General features: G+C 36.9%; 1 protein-coding gene across 2 annotated transcripts in view; it reads left to right on the top strand.

Moving 5' to 3' along the window:
• Positions 1 to 21711, top strand: part of PKIA (cAMP-dependent protein kinase inhibitor alpha) — a 98146-nt gene that overhangs the window by 21782 nt on the left and 54653 nt on the right. The gene's annotated exons all lie outside the window — the stretch shown is intronic.

Consider the following 21711-nt stretch of genomic DNA (forward strand, 5'->3'; position numbering starts at 1 on the left):
GCATGATCCAAAGATAAGAACTTGCATCCCATATTCATAAACTATGGTGCACAACTGTCAAACAATAATCAGTATGGAGGTTGCAGAGAACAAACTTTTATTTGGGAGCTGGTCTTCCCTGATGGCTCTGTGGTAAAGAGCAGTGCAGGAGACGTGGGTTCAATCCCTGGGTTGGGAAGATCCTCTGGATAAGGAAACAGCAACCCATTCCACTATTCTTGCCTGGGAAATCGCCATGGACAGAGGAGTCTGTTGGGCTAGAGTCCCTGGGGTCACAAAGAGTCAGACATAACTTAGCGATTAAACAACAACAAGAATTGTACTTCTGGAGACACAAATTCAGGTAAAATCTAAAGAGCGCTCTGTAGAAAAGAACGAGTCATTGCTTATAAAGATAAAAGGTACAAGGTTGTTAAAGCTATCTGGCAGGAATTATGATTGACGCAGGAAAGGAAGTATTTGTCCTTAAGGGATTCTCTGTCACAAGTTTTTAGGGTAAGTGTTTGATAAGTATCTTGAGTTTCTGGAACCTGCTCTGGATGCTTACGTCAAAACAATAAGTGATCAAAGTTCAGCGTCCACGTCAGCTGAGATGTGCTAAGTCACACTTGCTCAGTGGCCTCCTTAGAGGCTCCATTTGAGAGAACTCTCCCAGCAATAGCAACTCAATTTTGATTTTCGTTTTACACAACTTACCTTCATTCCTCAAATCTGTTCGGAATTGATAAGCATATTCTTGTCATAGTACTTACTGTCTCTCAGTGCATTAAAATGTATAATCACTATTAGTCGTTTGGTTGTGTCTAACTTTTGCGACTCTGTGGACGGTGGCCAGTCAGGCTCCTCTGTCTGTGAAATTCTCCAGGCAAGAATACTGGAGTGGGTTGCCATTCCTTTCTCCAGGGGAATCTTGCTGACCCAGGGACTGAACCTGGGTCTCCTGCATTGCAGGCAGATTCTTTACCATCTGAGCCATCAGGGAAGCCCTATCTATATACTATACTGTATATAGAAGTATATATATATATATTTTTTAAATGTGTACTTTTGTAAAAGCTTTGTGAAATAACAGCTAAATTGTACTCAAATATAATTTTCCTTAACATTGGCTTAAATGTTCACTATCGTTTATATTTTTTCCGATTAGTCCAGAATTCTCAAATTAGAGAATTATCATTTTGAGACTAGTTTTTACTGACTTTAACTCCCATGTTCCTAATGAATAAACTAAGATTTTTTTATTATTAATATCTTCTGACCATTCAAAATTTGGATTGTTTCAAATGATTCTTCTTCCAACTCCACCAGAAATTTAGCTTTATCTTTCTCTAGTGTAAGAAGAGCCTGTCTGCTTCATACATTTATGTCACTTTCTGATTATTATTTTATAATCTCTGTATTCCCCTAATTTTTAATTTAATGTTAGAAACTAATGTTGGCCCTTTCTCTAGTCAAGTCAGTCCTGTAGCTTCCGGAACCAGTGTCTACGTATACATTTGTAAACGACGTCAACTATAGTTCACCAAGCTCTCTAGTTTCTATAGTTTTATCACCTATCTTCACCTATACTATGACCTTATTTCTCATTCACATTTCAAAATTAAACTTTCAGAACTCCATTGCAACAATGATCAGTGGTGGTCAAATGAACTTGTAAAAGATAACCAAAAGTTAAAGTACTGTAACCATTAGCAATATAAAAGTCCAACTACTGTCTGTTCTGCAAATTAATAGATAGTTAATACTAAAATTTGTAATTTCACAATGGTAGTGTGCTTCTTTCGAACATTTATTACATTCCTATTATATGCCAAGCACTGACTGACTCTTTGATTTCATCTTTGTCCCAATTGGTGACAAGTTTCGAAAATTTTGTTTTCCAAACACAGAATGATAACTTGGTCTAAAAGCATGCTGTGGTATGCACCAAATACTAAGATGTGCATTCTTTCCATCCTCACTTTTCTGTTTGCATTTATCCCATCATAGTTTAAATATTTATTTAATTTATTTGGCTGTGTCAGGTCTTAGCTGGAGCACACTGGATATTCAATCTTCGTTGTGGCATGTGGGATCTAGTTCTCTGACCAGGGATGGAACCTGGACCTGCTGCACTGGGAGCATGGAGTCTTAGCCACTGGACCACCAGGAAAGTCCCCTATCATCGTTTAGATTCTGTCACTTTCCACTTCAGCCCTTATAATAGTCTCCTATTATGGGAAGTCTCCACTTCCCATCTCTTCTCCGTTTGTTAATTTCCTCAAACACAGTTCATACACACAGAACATCATCTGAATGATGTTCACTACTGATGGCTTTCTTAGAAACATTTAAAACATTTAAATGACGCAGGGTCTTAGAGGGGGAATGCTATCACCACCTGCTGACTTGAGCCCAGCGTCTCAGAGGATGAAACTTCTTTCAGAAACGGGGAGGCCCAGCACGGAAGTGAAATGAGGAAGTGCCACAGAAGAGCTTATGGGCCTTTTAATGACTTCTCAGAAAATATGCGTACACACATACCCCTCCCTGCACAAGACGTCCAGTGTGGTTTCAAAGAGATTCTCAGAGACCCTGTATGTCTTGAACACTGGGTAAGAACTCCATTTCCAGACATTCTAAAATTTATAATAATGCAAAATTTGCAATAATGCAATCCAGAGAGCTGTGCACTCAGACCAAATGACTTATATCCCTTATAGTATTATTTCTTCCAAGTTGCCCCATCTTCTTTTGGCTTGCATAAAATAAAATTCTTGCATAACAAGAATTTTTCCATCTTCCATTGTATTCTTTATACAAAGACTATATAAATGCATGTAATGTCTTGCATATTATTTCTTAGGGTTAATAGATACCTGGTGTCCAGTATAGAGTTTCATGGACTACAGGCTAACTATTTCTATAAAGGATAAAATAGTTCTTTGAAAACTAGACTGTTTATGTATTTCTCAATGCTCTGTTTCAGTTATTCTCTCTCACCATTTCATAAATTGTTTTGATGTCTCTTCTGTACCATTTGTACTGAAGTGAAATAAGGCAGGATGTTTTTGTTTTCTCCATACTTGGACAGAATTGTTAGAATGGAGGCTAAGAGTGGTGGCCATGGTGGCAGAAGTGATAATCAAAACGAGATAATCCCTAAGCGGGTGTGGTTTTCCGACTTCAATTATCTGGGGGTTGTTTTCCAGTGCTAAAACTGGGATGTTCTGAATTTTGCTGTCCTGAAAGGAGTTAGTGTTTCCTTCAATTGCTATTATGTTTCGTCTAAAATTCCTATTTAATTCCATTGACCACTGAATAAATCCAGAGTAAACTCCTCTGCCTGGCTCTCTAGACCCTTCAGCTATTTAACCTATCACTACAGCTTTATCATCTCCCCTTCTCCTACATATAAGCCTATGCTATCTTCAACCTGCACAAACCTCTCTTTGCTCCGGTGCTGGGGAGTTTTTTCTAATCTCTGAGGCAGTTTGCGTTCTGTTGATTATGCCAAGATTATGCCAGGATTTGACTTTTTCAGATGTGATGCATATTAAATCTACTTTACATGTGTAACACGATTATATAATTAATGTTAGACCAAGAGCAGTATTACATGACACCTAATAGTGGCTATAAAACCAACATCTAAGTACATATATGTGTGTTTTTTCATATATATTCATTCTTTCAACACTAACCTCACCCTCTACGTTCTCATGACTTAAAATGTGCTTTGCTTTTTATTTTCCAGGCCATTGCATGTGGTACCCTCTTTGCCTACAATTCTCTTTTCTCGATACTTCTACTTGCCACAACTTGCCCATGTAATAACCCTATTTGGAGAAAACTTTTTCCCGCCCCTCTTATGGGTCCCCAGCTCCCTGTTCTAAGCTCTGTCTATTCACAATGCGTTGTAACTCCTTGTTTATCGTCTTAGTTCATCACTGTGTCGCCAGTGCCTGTACAGCACCTGGCATATGGAAAACACTCGAATGAATGAAAGTTGGTGATATTGAAATATACATATAACTGGTTTAGAGGGGTTAAATGATAATTGTCATTGAAATCCATAAAGATATTTATGCTTTTGATCCAGTAATCCAAGAGTCAAAAACTCAAATGATTTAAGGGTCAGACAGGTAATCTAAATGTGCATTGTTGGCCTGGGGGAAGGCAATGGAGAATATAGGTTACTGTACTTGCCTCACTTAAACACATTCAGATCCACAAGCCAAAAAAATCGTAACCTCTGAGTCATTCTAGAGAAATAATTCTGTAGGGAAAAAAATTAAAAAATAATTTGTAGTAATGTTATTTGTGAATATAACTATAATAAGGAAAAAAAGAACACAAATCTAATAACTAAAATAGGGAACTGACTAAATTACATATAGATCATATCCACTAAATGTCATATATTCTTTAATATGAAATAATCCCCCAAACTGTAATATATGTAAACTGCATTTGTTGTTAGAAGTGGTGAAGGAATAATGTCAAACCCTATGTTTGCTGTAATTGCAGCCATGCAAAAATGTGCATCCTTGTTTTAAAAAAAAAGGATTATGCAAAATGAAGACAGCTATGTTAGGGTACTCAAAATAGAAATGATTTTTTTTTTAAGTTCAGCATTTAATAATGCCATCATTTTCCAATCCCAATCTCTGGAGAAAACTTTGGCAATATCTTTTTGAGTCTTAGAAGATGGCTCCTAGCAAGCAGAACCAGGTTACTTTGGGTAAGAGCTGAAGAATATGAATTGTGGGCTGAGCTAGAAATAACATTGTCATAGCAACCTCCAAAGATTTCATAGGAAAAACATGGCTTGGATTTCTTTTTTTTAAGGAGTGTGACTAACAAGATTGCTTTTGAAACAGTTCTGATGTAGTGAGGGATAAGATACAATAAGTTTGATAAAGAGTTTTGTTGAGATTGGGATATAGTGACTAACCTTGAGATCAAAAGTGAGACTCCCTAGTGTAGGCTTAGCACATTTTATTTGTTGATTAATGTTTAGTGATTTAACACTTAATGTGATGCCAATCTGCCTTCCCTGCACATAACAGTATTTATTTAATAATAAACTTTTAATTGGAGAAGGCAATGGCACCCCACTCCAGTACTCTTGCCTGGCAAATCCCATGGACGGAGGAGCCTTGTGGGCTGCAGTCCATGGGGTCGCAAAGAGTTGGGCACGACTGAGCGACTTCCCTTCACTTTTCACTTTCATGCATTGGAGAAGGAAATGGCAACCCACTCCAGTGTTCTTGCCTGGAGAATCCCAGGGACAGGGGAGCCTGGTGGGCTGCCGTCTATGGGGTCACACAGAGTCGGACATGACTGAAGTGACTTAGCAGCAGCAAACTTTTAATAATATAATAATTCTATAATGATAATGATTGTTTTTATAAGTTAGAGAGTTCAATTCTCCTTATCCAGAGACATTTAATGTATTTTTCTGATTCTTTGTTGTTGTTGTTTAGTCACTAACCTGTGTCCGACTCTTTTTGACCCCATGGACTGTAGCCCGCCAGGCTCCTCTGTCCATGGGATTCTCCAGGCAAGAATACTGGAGTGGGTTGCCATTCCCTTCTCCAGGAGATTTCACCAACTCAGGAATCGAACCTCTGTCTCCTGTATTGGCAGGCAGATTCTTTACCGCTAAGCTGCCAGGAAAGCCCTTCTGATTCTTTATAAAGACTCAGTTTTCTGTTCTAAGCGTTTTTCTGGGATAATATGTATAACCTCCTGGAAACAGATGCCTGTAGAAATTGAGGTAGCATTAATGGGGAAATTATTGTAACTTCTTCCTTGGAAAGGGCATATTCCATCAGTCTCATTGCCTCATTTGTTAAGCTGAATTGCCATCCTAAGTTACAAATCTTTTCAGTGTCCAAAATTCCTGCAAGAATTTATGTTAACCCTATTCTCTCTGAGTTTAGATCAGAAGTGTCCCTTAGATTATTTTATAAATCCCAGGAAGTTTCCTATAGTTTTCAAAAGCTGGTCCAGCCCACTGGCCGTGCAATTGCTCTCTTTATACAATGAAAGTTTCCTGAAGCAAATCAAATATGTGGCTTTGTATAATATAGCAACTAATGTTCTAAAGCTAATTCTTTTGATCATGCTAAAACTTTGAGTGGTTTCTTGACTGCATTCAGAAAATCTGCTTCTGATAACATAATCCTGTGGTATCAACTTTGTTATCTTGCACAAATAAGCAGTCCTGATATAGGGCCGCATGGTTAAGGAGGAAGACATTGTCAGTAATTACATTTAAGAGGAAACTTCTAGTCATTTTTTTCCAGTTCAAGGTAGATTTTTATAAATAAGGGTTTATTATAAAGAGCAATGTCTCCAAAATATACTATTGCTCATAACACATACACATTTTTGACTCTAACTTTCCGTGTAACATTAAAAACAAAACCAACAAAGCACAGTCAAATCACCTATTACCTCAAAATAAGGAGCTGTGCAGCAGCATCAGTGTAATGAGTTAAGCCATATGAACAAGGAGCAGGGCCAAATTTGAAACCCCTACAGTTCAGGACTCATCATGGAAACTGGCACCTGATCATCTTTATAAGTAACCCACTTAGTATGTTCTTCTGAAGCTAATGGTAAAACTAACCGTTTTTAACCATCTGCTAAGGACAGAGATCATGTTATAAATCAAATGGAACTTTGATTTCTATTTCCATTTCTAAGCATTTGACTGCGAATTAAACCTCAGATTCTTAAAGAACTCTGTCTTCTATGTGAATGGGATCTGTCCACTCATTCATGCAACATTTACTGAGCTGATACTTCATATAAAAGACTGAAGGAGTGGGTTAAAAATATTTGAGGAAATTACTGTCTGGTTAGTCATACAGCTGATCTTCACTCATACTGAAGCTTTGAATCAGAAAAAAAGTGTTGAACTAATATTTGATAAGTTTTGCACATAAATAGTCCTAGAGAGCATAGAAGAAAAGACGACTTTTTCCATTGGAAAAAAAATGACTTTTCTGAATAAATTAATATATATCTTAATCATTTATATTTCAAAAGAGGGGAAAGTTTAACAGATTTTTTTCTGTGAACCCCTACTGCTTTGAGGCATACAAAAATTTGTTGCTAATTTGAGGCTTTCCCTTTTTAAAGTCATAGGCTAAGTTGAGCAATTAATAACCTTGAAATTTAGGAAACTGACTGACATGGACTACCTAGGAAGTTGTTTGCACTAATTTGATTTATAACTCTGCCCTAATCACTTGGAAAACTCAGCTAGACAGTAAAAAGCCCTCTACTTTCAAACCTCATCATGAAGTTTTCCAAGTTAACCTGAATTGGTTTCAAACATGATGCAAGGATGGAGATCACCGAAACTCAGTCTCTGTACAGCCGCATACAAAAGAATGATATTAGACCAGTCATACACCATACATAGATATCAACTCAAAATGGATTAAAGACTCCAGGGTAGACCTGAAACCGTAAAACTCCTAGAAGAAAATATAGGCAGTACTTACTTTGACTTTGGTTTTAGCAATATCTTTCTGAATATGTCTCCTCAAGCCAGGGGATGAAAGAAAAACTAAACAAATGGGACTGTTATCAAACTGCAAAGCTTCTATACAACAAAGGAGACATTAACAAAATGAAAACTTATCAAATGGGAGGAGATATTTACAAATCATTTTTTCTAAATATCCAAAGTATATAAAGAATTCATACAGCTCAAAACCAAAAAAGCAAATAGATTAAAAAATGATTAGAGAAGCTGAGTAGCTGTTTTTCCAAAGAAGGCATATATATGGCCAACAAGCATGTGAAAAATGTTCAACATCACTAATCATCAGGAAAATGTAGATCAGGACCACAGAGGGAGATCACTTCAAACTCATTAGAATGGCTGTTATCAAAAAGACAAAAATAGCAGGTGTTGGAGAGAAACTGAAGAAAAGGGAACTCTCATGTCCTTTTGATGAGAATGTAAATTAGTGTAGCTACTATGGTAAATGATAATGGAGATTCCTCAAAAAATTAAAACTATCATGATTCAGCTATCCACTTGTATTTACCTAAAGAATACAGGAACACTAATCTGAAAAGTTATATGCACCTCTGTGTTCGTCACAGCATTGTTTACAATAGACAATATATAGAGACAACCTAAGTGTCCACTGATAGATGAATGGATAAAGAAGACACACACATACACACAATAGAGTACTGCTTAGCCATAAAAAGATGAAATCTTGGCATTTGAGACAGCATGGATGGACCGTATATGTTAACTAGAATGCATCTCAGATGGAAAAAGACCAATACCTTATTATTTCACTTATGTGTGGCATATAAAAACAAATGAAACAAACAAACGAAACAAATGAACAAGCCAAATTGAGACAAACAAGTGGATACAGATAACAGAGTAGTGATTACCAGAAGGGAAGAGAGTGGAGCGAGGGCCAGATGGGCAAAGGGCGTAAAAATATGACAGACGAAAAGTAGACTTTAATAGTGAGCACAGTATAGTGTATATGAATGTCAAAATTTAATACTGTACACATGAAACGTGTCATAAACCAATAAAACAGTATAGTGAGCACAGTATAGTGTATATGAATGTCAAAATTTAATATTGTACACATGAAACGTGTCATAAACCAATAAAACAGTATAGTGAGCACAGTATTGTGTATGTGAATGTCAAAATTTAATACTGTACACATGAAACGTGTCATAAACCAATAAAACATAATCGTTAAATAAATTTCTTCAACTTATGAAATAGCAACATACTTTGTCTAATTTACTTAGCTTCAGAATTTTCATTTGTACAGATTGAACCAGAAGAAGTACCTTCACTGGTCTGTTTGTTTTCTAAAATTCTAAGACTAAACTGTTTTACAGTGACTTCATAAAATTATTGATAAAATGTTTTCATAATCGTGAAAATATTATGATAAATATTATGATAAATAACTGTAAATAAATATTTAGATATATGTGTAATAGCTGAATTTTCTCAAACTGATAAAGTATTTTTTCTAAATGTATATCTCAAGAAGAATTAAGCTGCACAGATACAATATTTACTAAACTTTCTCAAATGATATGAACTTAATATCAGGAACCTGTAATATATTAATACCTTCATAATGGAATTCAGATTTTTCTCAGCAGAAAATGATCAGGGCGTATGCGAATGATTTTTTTTTTCACTATATTCCTGTTGGATTTGTTATCATGACCTCATTGTATATCATTTAAAGTGTGCTCTTAAGCATTTGCCAATTAAAGAAACTCAATATAAAGACACAAGGACCCCGTCTGAGTTTGCTGAGTTTGCAGTGTTATTAAAACCGTGTCTCATTGGAATCTAGTGTGTTATAGGAATTTTTTGCACAGTGCTAAGTCACTTCAGTTGTGTCCAACTTTTTGCACCCTATGGACATTAGCGCACCAGGCTCCTCTGTCCATGGGATTCTCCTGGTAAAAATCCTGGAGTTGGTTGCCATGCCCTCCTCCATGGGATCTTCCCTACCAGGGATCGAACCTGTGTCTCTTATGTCTCCTGATTGGCAGATGGGTTCTTTACCCACTGGTAGCACCACTTGGGAAGCCCTTTTTTGCACACTTAGCTCTTAAACTAAGGGCTTCCAGGTGGCTCAGATGGTAAAGAATCAGCTTGCAATGCAGGAGACCCGGGTTTGATTCCTGGGTTGGGAAAATTCCCTTGGAGAAGGGAATGCCTGCCCACTCCAGTATTCTTGCCTGGAGAATTCCATGAACAGAGGAGCCTGGAAGCTCTTACACTAATTTGTTTTGGATTCTGGGCAAATTACTTGGTACCTTGGTTAAGTGAGCTTTTGAAAAATATTTCATGTGTAGAGTCACTTCACATTGAGCTAATAGCTGTGTGTTTGCTAAGTATTTTGTGAGGAGAAAAGAGCAAAGAAAGCTAGATTTTCTTAAAAACACCGAACTGTAATGTGTATGTAAAGACTGGGTAATTACTGGGCAGAAACAGGGCTGCCAATAAAGGTCAAACATATGCAACTGCTTTCTTTTGCTGAAAATCTGTCCTAGTTCCATGTTAAATTTTATATTAAAATGATACTGCATTTTCCTATAATGATATTATTATAACAGAGGGTATATTTCTGACCAAAGACTCTACATCCACAATACATGATAAAAGCAAAGATGTGATTATTATCTACTATTATTATTTACTCATTTAAATAGTAAAATATATTCTAAACCTCATAATCGACAAATATATGAAGTTTGAGGTGATTGTGTGTGTCTCTAGTTTATTTTAAAAAGGCATATATCATTATGTTCAAACCATATTTCTAGTATATCATAAAGTATAGCTACATAAAATGAACACATTAACTTTAATTACCACTTATTTACACTAATAGAAGTCTGTTCCCCGACAGGAAAGATCTACATATGTATATGGGTGTTTGTGTGAGTTAAATGACTGACATCTTTTTAAAAACTGTCCAAGAAAGTTTAAAGTAATGAATTTTCATGTACCATGAGGAGGTAATCAAAATCATTCTCCCATATTTCCTTAATTCTGAGGTGCCATATGTTGTATATGTCCTTAAGTTAGTAAAACTGCTTTTGGAAAGAGAAAAAGCAAGTATAGCAACTGTGTACATTAGAAGGAAGATTCTGGTCTTTTAAATTTTATAATGAAAAAGAGATATGAAGATGGAATACATTTTTTTACCTTAGAATTAAATTTGAATTTAAGATTAATTTCTACGATGTGTGTGTTAGTCACTCAGTTGTATCCAACTGTTTGCAATCCTATGGATGGTAGCCCTCCATGCTCCCTTGTCCATGAAGTGTTCTCCAGGCAAGAATAATGGAGTGGGTAGCCATTTCCTTCTCCAGGAGATCTTCCCAACTCGGCAGTTGAATGATCCTGGGTCTCCTGCATTGCAGGCAGATTCTTTACCATCTGAACCACCAGGGAACCTTGTTATGCAATCTTTTTTGAAGAAATTTGTAATTTACTATGAGTGATTTAGAAATTTCCAGATTTCCATTCATTTTTGAAATTCAATATTTTGGCTAAATCCAATTATCTATGGCTTCCCTGGTGGCTCAGTGGTAAAGAATCTGCCTGTCAATTCAGGAAATGTGGTTTGACCCTGGGTCAGGAAGATCCCGTGGAGAAGGAAATGGCAACCTACTCCAGTGGTTGTGCAGATGGCTCTGCACATCACAGTTGGATGGATACTGAGATAACATCAGAAGGGCTCTTCTCTTATACTTAGGACATTCTCTGAAATATCTTTCAGAGATATCTTGCCTGGGAAATCCCATGGACAGAGGAGCCTGGTGGGTTATAGTCCATGGGGTCACAAAAGAATCAGACACAACTTAGCAACTAAACACAACAATAGTCAATTATTTTAAATCCTCTCTCAATCTAGACTGCCCATGAGGCCAGTGCCTTGAGTTGATCCTCTAGAGAGCTTCATGGAGAGTATAGTAAGGAGAGCTCTTGTTGAGTAATTTATAGATGGTTAACATCATTAGGAATTGCTCCCAATTTTATTCATGATTCTGAACCCTTGAAATCATTGAAATATCAAAAGAATGAGTATAAAACTATTAGTAAGAGTCAATACTTGAGCCTACTCTCACAGTCTCTTTGAGGCAAAGGCACATTCTATGCAGAAGTGTAAAGAAATATATTTTTGGAAAAATAATTCTAGTTACAGTTAGAAGTTGGTGAACTCTGAAGTTTCTTTTATTACTGGTGAAAGAGTTTAGAGCCATTGAAAACATTTCCCTCTAGACATTGATATGATGAACTTATTTTAATCAGCAGTTACAAAAGTTGACCCAAGTGCTAGGCAGAAGTGAGTAAGTTACTGGGCAAAAATTATTTCTTTCTCTTTGTACAAAACCTGGATGCATCTTCTCAAAGGAGAGAAGTAACCAGGCAAAAGGGACGTTTATTCAAAACTATTGAAATTGGAGAGAGATTGAACTCAACTCTGCTGAAATAAAAGCACTCAAGGAGTACCTGGAGAACCTTCTAAAACTTGAAGGCAGTGTCAACACAAGGAGACTCTGTCTCTTGTAGCACCATCAGCTCTGCACATCACAGTTGGATGGATATTGAGATAACATCAGAAGGGCTCTTCTCTTATACTTAGGACATTCTCTGAAATATCTTTGTTTCTGTGCTTTATCACCAAAATGACTATTTACAGGAACATCCTTTTTGTTTTTTTCAGATACACACAGGGAATGCTATTTATTAACTCTCACTATGTGCTAGAGTTATGCTGACAGTCCTCTTATATATCCCTATGTATCAGACAGGAAATGTTAAGACTCCTGATATTGGTCCCATCTGGTTAAATAAACTGTTTAAAGGAGGATATTCCTGAACTGGGGAGGGATGTCTGGGACAAGAGTAAGCCAGATGGAGACAATTTAATCAACCATTTAGTCTTATCTGGAAGTCTGATAAAAATTCAAATACCCATGTCTGGCTTATATGGAACTTATTTTTCAACATAATATGGCTTGTCTATTTTTTGTAAGAATTTGGGATGAAAAGGAAAAAGTAATTTAGTCAATAAAAGAAATACTGATGATCCTCATATTTCTTTGAAATGCTTTGGTAAATTTCTTGACTTGTCATCTGACTGATTTTTACCCTTTTCCAGAAAAAGCTTACTGTGAGGAAGTAAGACTTAGTGCTTTTCCAGTGCATTCTTGGTATTCTTCCAACTCTTCTGGAAAACATCATTCTATCACATATTCTTATAGAACTGTCAGCTGAAATGAGGAACCCTCTTTCACAGATTCTGAGACAAACGTATCCGGATATTCTTAAAGAGACCATATCCAAAAGGCATATTTAAAATAATTAGTTCATCATCATGCCCCGACAAGACTGCAAGGTTGCTTAGCAACAGAATCAGGCACGCTTAACAGGAACGTGGGTGGAAACAATGGAGAAAAGTGATCGAGATCTTATAAAGGCAAATTCTTTGAATTAAATCTTCATGAAAAGATATCATGGGAAGAATCAGTTTTTTAACCTAGGAATTGTTTCCTGAGATTGGTACAACATTATTTCATAGCTAAACATTAACCACTTTCCATAGACTAGTTAGAACAACGGTACTTTTAGTCTTTATGTAATTTAGGGCACTTACAAAACAGTATTTATCAGTGTTAGCTTAAAAATGCAAAATATTTCTATGCTGTCCCATTTTCTTTAAAGCTGTAGAACATAAAGAAACAAAGATACTTACAAAATATATACTTCAAATACATTTGATTAATGGTGTATTGTATTTTATGTCATCATACATAATTCAACTATAAAAAGCAAAGCTATATTCTTTTACATTTGAACAACATATAAATATATATGTGTGTATATATGTATACATACATACACACAAACATGCATTGTCTATCTAGTTCCATTTCTAGTAAAAAAAAAAAAAAAAGAAATTAAAGAAAAATCCTACAAAGCATTATCTCTTTGGGATTCCAAGACTGACTAATTTTTGACTAGTTTGACTGAATCGTCTATTTTGTACCACAATACCTGAAAAAGCACTGACTTGCTTCTGTTAGTAAATGGAAACAAATCCAGCACATATGGGTTCTCTTGGTGTAATACGTAAACACCTAAGAAGCTCGGTCAAAGAAGCAGCTCGACATCCTGGCAGAAACCTCTACTCTGACCCTAGTCTCATCTCTGGCTTGGACAATTCACTTAACTACCATAGACCTCATGTTCCTCATGTATAAAAGGAGACCTCCAGATTATTTCCACAGTAAAACTCCTAAAGCTCATGGCCATCAACTCTAAGTAGCATCATTCATTTTACTCATGGTGAAATTGGTGGTTTTACTGAATCGGCTATTGGACTACTGTCTTTATGTAAGTATTAGAAGTAGCAGGCTTGTTCACCAATACATTCAAGTTTCAGAAGATTTTCAATACTGGCTTTCTTTTGTTGTTTTTCTCTTCATGCCTGATTACATGTTGCTGAACTGCTTTTTAGTTTCTGGAAGCTAAAAGCAGGCAGGTGCAGATATCACATGAGCAGCCCTTTGTATTACCAGCCATTCTGTTTTTAAAACAACTGGCTTTTTTGCACAGCTTTCAGAAGAGGGTTAGATGAGCAGATCTGTTTTCCTTTTCTTGAGAAGTTTTGTAACAGCACCAAAAGGTCATCCTTAAAATGTCAGACAAGATCAACAACAAAATCTTGGAAAACAGCCAGCCCACCAAGGAAACAAACCCAAAGTACTATTTACAGATGCTAACTATAAATAAGCAGTAGAACCCTAGAGTGGAAGGAGAGTAGGGGAGAAAAATACTTTGTAGGCACAGCAAAGAAATACTTTCAAGAGATGCCTCATGGCATTGAACCCTTGGGAACCAGTAGCAGCAAACAGACCTGGCCCCTAGCAATTTGTAAAGGGCTCATTCATCAGGAAGTTGGAAGCAAGAAGTCTAAGATCATGAGTCAGAGAAGCAGAATCATGAGCCACAACCCACACTGGGTGCTGTATGCTTTTGTTAAAACAAAGAAAAGTTAATGTAAATATTTTAATTGCAAGGAAGGGAAAAGGTGGCTTTTTAATCCCACTAGTTGATGTCAGGCCAGGTTTTTGATTATGCAACGAAGGATGTAGCCCTATAGCCCTGACAGACAAGTAGTAGAGAAGAGCTGTTTTCTTCCCACAAAAATACCACTTCTACTAACAATTCCAAAAGGGAGAGAAAGCCTTTAGCAGAGAACACATTAAAGGAGAGTCGCAGATACTTAAAACCAGAAACTTAATATTGATGAAAGAAGCAAGTAGGTTTAGGAAGAGGAAAGCTACAGAAAATGATTAAAGTTTTACACTTTTAGTTGATGTTTTTAAAATTATGAACAGAAATGGAGAATTCTCTGCCATTTGTATTTTATCCATGATTCATTAGAAGTTTACTAGGATGAAAAGTAACTTGCTGGCAAATGTGGAAACTAACACTGAAGCCATAGTATAAGCCAGAGAAGTATTTGTAGCAAAGGATTTCACAGCTTTGACCTGGTTGACACCAGAATCATATTATAGTTATACTTAGTATTAGATTTTTAAATATTAAATGTATATTCAGGAGAAATAGTCAATAAGTTGTACATAATATATTACAGTAGTAAATGTTAGGTTCTTTTCAATGAATACTGTATAGTCTTTTTGCAGTCTTTTTAAAGAGACTCACTTTAAATAAACATTGTTTCAAATTTGGGGAACAAGAAGTTTAAAATAAGATGAACCAGATTTCTACAGTCCATTTTCAGATGCTCAAAGTGAGCAGGCTACTAAATGGAGAATGGCGGAGGCCATGTGCTAATCTGTGCATTCCTTGCACTGTTTTAATTTTATATCAATACATCTATAATAGGCAGGGGTACAAATCACTCATTTTTACGCTTTTCAGGCAAACTTATACACAGGAATAACAGTCACCTTCAGAACTTTCTTTTCCACCTAATTAGAATAGACCTTAAGCAAAACTGACGTTTGCTTGTTTCATCATGCTCCACTTTCCACGTTTCCCCTGTGAGTCTATTTGTTGCTCTGTCCTCTTTGTTTCCTAATACCCTCTGTGGAACTCTTATGCCCTCAGGTTCTCATTCCTCCTCCACAGCATCAAAATTTGCTTTTGAATCATTCAGGTTGAGATAAAAGTGACTAAGGTCTAAAAGCACCACCAGTATTTGAATTTCAATGGGAAAGAAAGATTGAGGGTAAAAGGATGAGATTCAGAAATAAAGGGATGAGAGTTGACTGCAGACCATCAGTTAGTAGATGGGAATACATTTTTAGGCATCAGAACTTTTCTGCCTCTCCAGTCATAATACTAATTCTGCAAGCTATACAGTTGGAGAGCTGCAATCATAGGAAAGTCTCAATATACCAGAAAAGAGAAACAAAACTGTTTCTTAGTTCATAAATAGGCTATAGGTTACTGAAGAGAACATTAAAATTGCCGTTTCCTGAGCCCCGAAACCAGCCAGCAGGGCAAAGGAGTTGAACAATGTGGCATTCGTATTGGTTAATGGCAGAGAAAATTCAGTGTGGAATGCTGAAGCAGATATAGGGATGTTATTTGCATATGCATCCATTGTGTATGTATATGGAAGCCACTTCTGTCATCTAGGAAAAGCCATTTAAACCTTCCAAAGTTATTAATTCATTGAGGAGAAACAATTAGCTTCAACATCATTTTATTGCTAAATTGGGTCATATTTGAAGTATGAATCAATAAAATGATTTCCTTGAAAGGTCTCTTAAGGCTATTGATTTTTTTATGGCACTGGTATGAAATGGGGTTGCTCTGAAAGAACATAACAGGTAATACTATCTTTCAACAATTTTGGCAGTAGTAATTGAGCAAAAACTACAATATGATAAAAAGCACAGTTTTCTTTGTCTTGTATACAAAGTTAAAAGGTAGAAAAACCCTACATTTAATTATTTTATATTTAGTAGTTATGTAAATTAAAACAAACTGATCATATTACCCATTATGGTTATTCAGTTACCCCAAAAAAAATTTACTTTGAAAATGATTCCTAAATATGGATACATTTTGTATTCAGAATCATGGGGAAAAAGAAGCCTCCGTTTAACTTATGTGGGTGAATCCCATAGTTATTGATCATTAATGAGGGAAAGCCAACTAATTTTCTAACATTTCATCATTTTCCACTTTTTAACAAAAGAGGGATTTTATTGCTTAGTGCAAGGAACTATAGCCATTATTTAATAATAATTAAACATAGTATGGCAGAAAGTGAAGAGGAACTAAAAGGCCTCTTGATGAAAGTGAAAGAGGAGAGTGAAAAAATTGGCTTAAAGCTCAACATTCAGAAAACGAAGATCATGGCATCTGGTCCCATCACTTCATGGGAAATAGATGGGGAAACAGTGGAAACAGTGTCAGACTTTATTTTGGGGGGACTCCAAAATCACTGCAGATCGTGATTGCAGCCATGAAATTAAAAGACGCTTACTCCTTGGAAGGAAAGTTGTGACCAACCTAGATAGCATATTCAAAAGCAGAGACATTACTTTGCCAACAAAGGTCTGTCTAGTCAAGGCTATGGTTTTTCCAGTAGTCACGTATGGATGTGAGAGTTGGACTGTGAAGAAAGCTGAGCGCCGAAGAATTGATGCTTTTGAACTGTGGTGTTGGAGAAGACTCTTGAGAGTCCCTTGGACTGCAAGGAGATCCAACCAGTCCATTCTAGAGGAGATCAGCCCTGGGTATTCTTTGGAAGGAATGATGTTAAAGCTGAAACTCCAGTACTTTGGCCACCTCATGCGAAGAGTTGACTCATTGGAAAAGACTCTGATGCTGGGAGGGATTGGGGGCAGGAGGAGAAGGGGACGACAGAGAATGAGATGGCTGGATGGCATCACTGACTCAATGGACGTGAGTTTGAGTGAACTCCCGGAGATGGTGATGGACAGGGAGGCCTGGTGTGCTGCGATTCATGTGGTCGCAAAGAGTCGGACACGACTGAGCGACTGAACTGAACTGAACTGAACTGAAACATAGTATAATCTATAAAAATATCAAATCACTAAGTTGTACCCCTGAATCTTTTGTAAATCGTCTATACTTCAGTAGAAAAGAGGGATTTTGTTTTTCTTATCAGATGTTCTTTTCTTTGTTAGAAGTGAGGAAAACAGCACTGATCTAAAGAAGTCAGTTTCCTGATTTGCCTGATGATTGTGAATATGAATAGGAGTGTTCTCTATAGAACAGTAGCTCTAAACCAAAGAGAAGTCTGGCTCTGACATATTTTACAAAGAAAAGTGTGACAAGATATAGCAATCCTTTTAAATATTTTTGAAGTTTAAACAATTAGTATACTCTGCATGAATTTTATCTTTCAACTAAATCATTCTACTCTCGAATTTATGATGTGTGATCTAGGTGAATTTATACTACTGAATTTATAAAGAAAGTATAGTAGAATTCACATATCTCCATATCTCATGTTGATGGCATTTTTAAATTAAATTTATTTTTAATGCAGGATAATTGCTTTACAATGTTGTGTTGGTTTCTGCTGTACAACAACGCAAATCAGGCATCTATCACCTCCCTCTTGAGCCTCCCTCCCACCCACCGCTTTCTACCCCTTTAGGTTGTCACATGGCACCAGCACCAGACTGGGCTGCCTGTGTTATGTAACAGCTTCCCACTAGCCATTTTACACATGGTAGTATATATGTCAGTGCTACTTTTTCAGTTCTTCTCACCCTCTCCTTCCCCTTCTGTGTCCACAAGACCATCATCGACATCTGTGTCTCTATTCCTGGCCTGTAAATGGCTCATCGTACCATTTATCTAGATTCCATATATATGCATTAATATATGATATTTGATTTTGCCTTCTGACTTACTTTGCTCTGTATAACAGGCTCTAGGTTAAATTCTAATACTAAACTATTATTGTTTCATAAACTAGGAGAAAATTGTTCTGATAATAAGCAGGAGAGGCTGGCAGGGATGATAGATTTTCCACTCTTTCTATTTTTTGTGAGCCTAATTACTCTCGTTGACCAATTAATGGCAACAAAGTGGCAAAATTTTCCTGACTACTAATTAATTAGCTCTAATTTCACTAGTTTTGTTACTGCTAAGGCTTCTACTATTTCTGTATGTGAGACTCTTCTTACCCTACTCATCCTATTTTCCTCTTCAAACTTCCTCACATGTAGAGAACCCAGTTCATTGACTTGAGTCAGATGATACTTATAATCAAAGAAAAAACAAAGAAGAACTAATATAATGCCAACTAGTGTAACTATTAATTAGAAATTATGTTTTGAGGGTTTTAAACAAAAGAGGGGTAGAAATGATAATAGTTTAATTTTAGGAAAACTGTAGTATACAAATAGAACACAAAGAGACACCACAGATAATTTTCCAGGAATTTAATGTATTTGATATACATCTAATATGTGCCTATGGATGGTGAGCAACTAGTAGTAAAAGAGAATCACATAGTTACATTTCAGGTTACCTAAAAGATGTAATAATGGCACTGTTTATCTCAATAATTTCTTAGGCATTCTTTGTTGATTCTGCTGGAGGTTACACGAGATTATCTGAGTAAAAGCTTTACAATGACTTCAGCCTTGTGGGACAGGAACACAGTAAGAACTGAAGGCAGGAAAGGAAATGCATAAGTAAGAAGGAAAAAGAAATGAAAGAGCTCAAAGATGTATTACTTGGCTGTCAGGTGCTAGGAGAGTTCATTTTGCTTTCTTTTAATCTTCATAATGCTCTTATCAGAATGATATTAACATACCCATTTTTTATACCAGTGACCTTTAACCATAGATTGCACTTGATTGTCTGCCAGGTTTTCAAGTCTGTGATGGGGACAGTAAAGTCCGAAATTTCAATCCCAGTCAAATCAAGACCTAGTAGAGACACCATCATGGAATCACATAGCTTAGACTCACATCTGACCACATTAAAGTGTTTGTTCTTCTACAGGATGATAGCCTATGTTTCAAGAGGAATGATCATTCTTGCCCCTGTAACAATTTCTCTGAGTTGTTTGTGCCAACTAAAGACTTTGATTGATTTTCATATTAGCAAAGCCCTGGAATTACATGAATATGACTAGTTATCTACCTATCTAGTTATTTTTAGAGAAGGGATGCAGAGCTATTATCAGATTCTCAGAACTTGAACTATCTGATCAGTTCAGTTCAGTTCAGTTCAGTCGCTCAGTCGTGTCCAACTCTTTGCGACCCCATGAATCGCAGCATGCCAGGCCTCCCTCCCTGTCCATCACCAACTCCCGGAGTTCACCCAGACTCACGTCCATCGAGTCAGTGATGCCATCCATCCATCTCATCCTCTGTCGTCCCCTTCTCCTCCTGCCCCCAATCCCTCCCAGCATCAGAGTCTTTTCCAATGAGTCAACTCTTCGCGTGAGGTGGCCAAAGTACTGGAGTTTCAGCTTTAGCAACATTCCTTCCAAAGAAATCCCAGGGCTGATCTTCAGAATGGACTGGTTGGATCTCCTTGCAGACCAAGGGACTCTCAAGAGTCTTCTCCAACACCACAGTTCAAAAGCATCAATTCTTCGGCGCTCAGCCTTCTTCACAGTCCAACTCTCACATCCATACGTGACCACTGGAAAAACCATAGCCTTGACTAGATGAACCTTTGTTGGCAAAGTAATGTATCTGCTTTTGAATATGCTATCTAAGTTCGTCATAACTTTCCTTCCAAGGAGTAAGCGTCTTTTAATTTCATGGCTGCAGTCACCATCTGCAGTGAACTATCTAATAGTTGACATTAAATGAGGTAACTAATTCCCCTTCTGGATTCAAGCATTATAATTATTTTTAATCCTTACTGTGGTCCCTGAAATAGCTATAATCACTAATTATTAGTAAGGGAACTGAGAAGTAGAGAAGTCTAAGCAAGGGAGAGGGCTGGAATTCAAATCCAGGTCAGTTTCAGTCTTGAACATGATGAATTTTATACCCTACACTGCATTCTATACTCTCACTGTAGATAATCAGTAAATGTTCATTTATTTCCTTTACCCCAGTTGGGGACAAAGAACACAGGTATGTAAAAATAATGTAGAAGCAGTTCCTAAACCAGTACAGATTAGTTTTAATGTAAATGATATAACAATAATGCTACTCAGCAGTTACTGAATAATTTATATTGTGCTGAGCTGAGCATGGAAAAAGGAAGAGAGTTTCAGAAAAACATCTATTTCTGCTTTATTGACTATGCCAAAGCCTTTGACTGTGTGGATCACAATAAACTGTGGAGAATTCTGAAAGAGATGGGAATACCAGACCACCTGACCTGCCTCTGGAGAAATGTGTATGCAGGTCAGGAAGCAATACTTAGAACTGGAGATGGAACAACAGACTGGTTCCAAATAGGAAAAGGAGTACGTCAAGGCTGTATATTGTCACCCTCCTTGTTTAACTTATATACAGAGTACATCATGAGAAACGCTGGGATGGAAGAAGCACAAGCTGGAATCAAGATTGCTGGGAGAAATATCAGTAACCTCAGATATGCAGATGACACCACCCTTATGGCAGAAAGTGAAGAGGAACTCAAAAGCCTCTTGATGAAAGTGGAGAGTGAAAAAGTTGGCTTAAAGCTCAACATTCAGAAAACTAAAATCATGGCATCTGGTCCCATCACTTCATGGCAAATAGATGGGGAAACAGTGGAAACAGTGTCAGACTTTATTTTGGGGGGACTCCAAAATCACTGCAGATCGTGATTGCAGCCATGAAATTAAAAGACGCTTACTCCTTGGAAGGAAAGTTATGACCAACCTAGATAGCATATTCAAAAGCAGAGACATACTTTGCCAACAAAGGTTCGTCTAGTCAAGGCTATGGTTTTTCCAGTGGTCATGTATGGATGTGAGAGTTGGACTGTGAAGAAAGCTGAGCACCAAAGAATTGATGCTTTTGAACTGTGGTGTTGGAGAAGACTCTTGAGAGTCCCTTGGACTGCAAGGAGATCCAACCAGTCCATTCTGAAGGAGATTAGCCCTGGGATTTCTTTGGAAGGAATGACACTAAAGCTGAAACTCCAATACTTTGGCCACCTCATGCAAAAAGTTGACTCATTGGAAAAGACTCTGATGCTGG

The sequence above is a fragment of the Bos indicus genome, chromosome 14, assembly GCF_029378745.1.
Source record: "Bos indicus isolate NIAB-ARS_2022 breed Sahiwal x Tharparkar chromosome 14, NIAB-ARS_B.indTharparkar_mat_pri_1.0, whole genome shotgun sequence".
Taxonomy (NCBI): Eukaryota; Metazoa; Chordata; class Mammalia; order Artiodactyla; family Bovidae; genus Bos; species Bos indicus.